The following is a 6,000-nucleotide window of genomic DNA, read 5'->3' as shown; positions in this document are numbered from 1 at the left end:
CCACTTCTCCCTCCCCCCAATGGGGGCACAGTTGCCTGTGACAACACTTGATTTGTATGCTACCAAGCCAACCAAGAAGCAAGGAGATTGCAAACCAACCAGCAAGGGAATGACAGGCCTTGAAAATGGCGCTCAAAACATTCCAATCGAAACACGGTTCTGTTTCAAGATCAAAACACTTGAAATGGCCTGTTTCAAGCTTGAAATGTTTTGAGCTTGAAACGTTTTGCATACCCCTATTAAAAAAAAGCAACTGGCCTATCCACCCCAAGCACAGTATCCCTCCACCTGTTGCTGGAGTCTATCTTATGTTGCTTTTCAGACTGTGAGCCCTTTGAGGACAGGGATACATCTTTCTTTATTTCTTATTTCTCTATGTAAACCACTTTGGAAACTTTTGTTGAAAATGGTATATAATTTTGGTGGTGGTGGTGGTGGTGGTGGTGATTCTGCATGTGAGAGTGGGCTATCAGAGACATTATAAGATGGGGAAAAACCTGTCCTATCAGCTCACATTCCTTTAAACACAATGTTTTTCTATTGAGTCAGTTCACACATTCAGCTGCCAGTCCTCAAGTGCAGAGAAGTCATATGATATACATGCATGTGTAAACCAGGCCTTATTTCCTAGTAAGTATGTTTAGGAGGGTAATATATCCACCTGAAGCATTGATTCAGAATGATATGATGGGAATCTCACAACAACACTGACAAACTAAATCACACAGCTATTTCCTACATGTTAGAATACCACGGGCTTATTTTCAATATTGTGTTTCATGGCATAATGTTACCTTGGGCTGCAATCAAACTGAAGAGTTAGCTGTACTTAAGCATCATTGATTTATTCCATTGTGACATTAGGGCACATAGCTGTGCACTGCATTGTGGTAATACTGCTGCATTGTGGTATTCTATTATCTAGAATAATTCTAGAATTATTCTATTCCAGAAGGTTGTGTGAATTGATGGGATGGCCAGTTCAAGGGATCAATGTGGCAACATGGCTTGGATTCCATGACAAGATATTTGATGATTAGATGATACAGCTATCTTGCTAAGTGGGTCTGGGTCTGGTTAGTGCCTCGATGGGAGACAGCTTGGAAGCCTCACGTATGCTGCCTTGGAAGAAAGAGAGGATATAAATGAAATAAATCATCCCTGTTTCCCTCATCATATCCAGTTCCACACTTAGTCTGTGAGCATGGATTTTCTCCTTATAACCTTTCCTACAAATTCTTACTTGGTTGTTAGGCACTGTAGAAATAATAAACAAGGATGATTATTTCCAAATTTCCCGATGTGTTTCAAATAGAAACGTTCTTCCTCAGAGAAAACTATTCAGTGTCTAAATTAAGAAGGCCATATTCTGAATGAATTCAATCTCCTCCAGCTTCCTCCAGAGTAAATGGACTTATTCAGCAGCTACACAATTGTAAGTTAACATTCATGTTTTCTTGTCATAAACAAGCGGCTCTGTCTACATTTGGCTAGTCAAACATCTTAATTTAAATGTTTTCAGTTTCCTCTAGGCAGAACATTTATGCTGGAAATGAGGGAGCTGGGTGTGTGTACACACACACACACACACACACACACATACACACACACACACAATTTTTCTGCTGATGTGGCACAGCCCTCCTTCTGGCTGCCACATTCCCACACCGCACATTCCTTCTTTCAAAGAAATGCACACCTCTTTTCTTTCAAGTCCTGCCATGAGGATACAGCAGCAAAAAGGGGATGCAACATTATTAGATTCTGAGAACTAACCAAAAATTACACACATGAAGGACTTTTAGGAATATGTTTAAACATCACACAACAATTCCTAGATGACTGGCACTGTCTCTGTGCTATTCTCATTAGAAGAAACTTCTGTTTCTTCTAATTAAAAGATATTTCTGTTTCACGTAATAGTGGTATATCCTGGGGTTGATGAACATTAGTGAAAATACAAAGGAACCTCTATCGCTGCTGATTTATCCCCATGGCTACCTCTTGATGTTTTATTAATAATGACTTGGATCGAATGAGCAGAAGGAGAAAATGTATTAAAACTGCTTCATAAACTTTTGCACAAGTGATAACAGAAGACTTCTCACAGTGCTGTGCAACAATGTATTGGGGACTGAATTACAATATGAGAATGCTGGAGAATAAAGAAGCTTCTGGCTGCAGGATATAAACTCTAGTGGGCCATCTAGAACCTAAGCCAGTGTGAAACTCTTTTACTACCAGGAGGGGGACATCAGGAGCGGTCCTTCCATGAGGTGAGGTGAAGCAGTTGCTTCAAGCAGCAGATTATTGGGGCAACAGAGGGGCAGCAAGATGCCCTCTCTGCCCCTGCCATCTCAATTCCCTCCCTCTGCCACCCACCACCATTGGAGCAGCTCTGCATCAGGCAGTGGTGTAGCCATTCCTCAGCAGAAAGCTGCTCAGAGAGAGCCCAATGACGTGAGAATGGTAGGAGGATGCACACCAAGTTGGGTGGAGACAGGTATTCCTGCTGTGGAGGAGGAGGATATGGAGGGTCACCAATCTGAAGTGGCTCTATATTGGGTCTCTAGTACTCTATTCCCATTTCCACATTTCCTCTTCCGCTGCCTTCCCTTTTCATAATTAGCCCAATGGTGCCCAAGGGAGGAAGGAGAGTAGCAATGTGTTTGGTAGCAATTGAAAGTCCCACTGCTGCAAAAGAGGAGGAGGAGGAGATGGAGGTGGGTGTATGCCTTTCGTGAAGCAGCAGGGGCTATTGCCACCATTGGGGGGGGAGATGCACCTGAGTGGTGGGGGGGGGGGCGTTTGGCTCCCTGCTGCAGGCACACTGTGTCAGCACTGGATGAAGGAGAGAATGAGGGACAGGTATTCTCTTACTCATCCAGTCTTAGTTGTTCAACATCAGTATTTATTCTTTTATTGTACTAATTAGCTAGTTACACCCACAGGGAAGCTACCAGCAATATGTGGGTGGAACCCAGTCGCCAAAGGGCTTAGTCTGAAGGCATACAGCTTTGGCCCTCCAGCGGTTGTTGGACTACAACTCCTCTCTTCCCCAGCCACAGTGGCCAGTATAGATGATGGGAGTTGTAGTCCAATACCTAGAGGGTTGCAGTTGTACAGCCCTGACTTAGTCAAAGAAGCAGTCATGGGCTTGACATGCCAAGGATGCCACAACCTGAAAGATGATGGGCCATTTCAGACTTTAAGATCTGGTTTGGTTTCATAGAGAGGTTGTGCTCATGAAACACAATGGTTTGGGAGGAAAATTGGGCAGGGTTTCTTGAGACCCTTTAGTAGCAGTGACAAACGCATTAGGCAGAAAGGGGTGATGAAGCAGGGCTTGGGGGAATTCAGCTTCCTCTCACATTAACATCTGTATGAACTGTGTGGGTGTCACAGCACAATTCTATAAAATCCTCAGGAAAATTCAATATTTGCTCTCTTAAAGCAGTTTTTATTGCATGGTCTCTGCCCACAGAAGGTGATTACTAGACCAGGAAAATACAGTGCTTTCACCCTTAATATGGCAATATCATTTCTCAAGAGTAAAAAGGCAGTCCATCCTCTTTCTTTCTTTCTCTTTCTTTCTTTCTTTCTTTCTTTCTTTCTTTCTTTCTTTCTTTCTGGCTTTAACTTCAAACCTAAGCTCATTGTAATTATAGCTTAAGTATGGCAGAGAATGGTCTGAATGGATGTGTGTGTTAAAAATAAATTTAAGGAAATTTTTCCCCCTCGTCACTCTGCTGCCTCTCACTCAGTTATTTATTTAGGTTTATTTTTCATTTTTCATAAATAATCTACCTATCTCAAGAGATCAGAGCAGACTGCAATACAATTCAATATATGCATACATGTACAATATTATTCTTCAGTTAGAAATGCAAGTAAACAGAACAAAAGGAAAACAGTTTTTAGCAAGCGACACATATATTAACATAATCATTTTTCAGCATGAACTATGCATTGATATAAAGAAATAAACACAGAAAAACCTACTCATATGTAGGATTTACTGGTCATGGTGGCTGGAATTTACAAGAGCCTTCCCAATTAACTGTGCCAGTGCAGCAGGGAAGAGGCACTTTTTGATGCCCTTTCCTTCTCCAAGATCCCAAAAATATGTCCCCAGGGGTTGCACAACCCTCAGGGACATTTCTGGGTGGCACAGAAGGCTTCCACGGGAAGGGGAGGGTGTCAAAAATTGCTGCTTTCCTGCTGCACCAGTGCAGTTAATTGGGAAGGCTGTTAGGCTTGTTAGGCTGCTCTCTCACTGCACTGATGCATTCTTGCTCTGTATGTCAGCCTTGTTTTTTTCATAGATTCACAAATGCCTTGCAGAAGGCATCATCTTAGATGATGCATTCTCAGAAGATGCATTCTCACACCGGAGGGAGATGGTGCAGGCCATCTGCAGTTTTCGGAAGTACTTATATTAAAAGTCATGCCCCAAAAATTCAGTTCCCTGCTCAATTATTTAGGGCTGCCTTTTCAGGCAATCAAAATGTTTTAACTGATAAATGCTTAATTAACTAAATGTTGCAGCCCTAGATTCTACTGATCATGTAGGTCACATTTATTTCCTAGTTTCATTCCACACATGGTTCACCTAGGCTTAGGACTGGTTAATATATAACTCAAACGATGATTTCAATAGTGGTGGCAGGTATCTGGTAGCAAGTGAGTGGGGACTTTGCCCCTATATTTCAACATCCAGTGCAGACCGCTCTTCACTATACCACTTTGCCTGTGTGTTCTCACACTCCAGGATTGCTGCTTTACAGTGTTATTCCTATGCACTTCTACAAGACCAGAGAGTGCGTGAACTTAACAAACAGAACCTCGTGATTCTGCAGCAGCATGCCCTTCACAAAAACTTGGGAATAAATGGAAATTGAATTTCCATGCCGAGTGAAATACAGAATGAGTATGCTTTGTTGATAAAGAAAAGCAAAAGAACAAAAGAGACATGCATGGCTGACACTGAAATGAAATACAGATCCATTTTATACATAATACATTGATGACATTTTCAAAAAGCTGTTCATCCTCTTCTTTTCCCAGTGCAGATACAGTCAATGTGACCTTGTGTGCTGCATATATTCCGTACACATTAGCAAAGACTGCCCAGGTGCAATTTGTTCTCTGTGTTATCTTTTTTTGTGCACACTCTGAATTTTCCAGGGTTATTATGAATTGCTTTCATTTGCGCATTTGGGGCTCCTCATTTCAGGAAGTCGCTCTTTGAATTGCTCTCCAAGTCACCTTGTGCAATGAACCAGTGACCCTTCCTATGTGGGCAAAAATGCAAATAAGGGATGTGCAGAAATTCCCTGAGAAATGACACTTGTCTTACACAAATTCTTTTGGCTTCTCTTGCAAATTCTCAGGTGTTTCTTCTTGAATTCACTTCACATTTCACTTTTTGGACATTTCAGTGCCAACTCTAAATCAGAGTTGTGTTTGATCTGGTGTTCAACTAAAGTTCCAATCCTGTGCACATGAAGTTGGACGTAAGTCTGATTGGTTCCAGTGGGGCATATTTTTCAACAGGTTTGGCAGGCTTATCCATGTACTTTAATTTAACTGACTTGAATATTCATCTGTTAATTTCTTCTCTTCATTCAAAATGCATCCTACTCACAAAGTTTATATATGTTACACCAGTGTCTATATCAGGCATCCCCAAACTGCGGCCCTCCAGATGTTGCTGAACTACAACTTCCAGCATACCCAGCCACAAAAAATTGTGTCTAGGGATGCTGGGAGTTGTAGTTCAGCAACATCTGGAGGGCCGCAGTTTGGGGATGCCTGGTCTATATGTATCATATATGCTAATTCATGATTAAAGCTACACACCTATTACAGCTACTGGAATTTTATTAGAAAGAATTAGAAAATTAGAAAGACACAAAGGGATACTTTTGCTCAAGCTGGCAACTACTTATGAACCCCATCCTCAAGATGCTGGCAATGACACAGTATGGGCACATAAAT

The sequence above is a fragment of the Hemicordylus capensis genome, chromosome 3 (assembly GCF_027244095.1).
Source record: "Hemicordylus capensis ecotype Gifberg chromosome 3, rHemCap1.1.pri, whole genome shotgun sequence".
Taxonomy (NCBI): domain Eukaryota; kingdom Metazoa; phylum Chordata; class Lepidosauria; order Squamata; family Cordylidae; genus Hemicordylus; species Hemicordylus capensis.
This window is presented reverse-complemented; position numbering follows the sequence as displayed.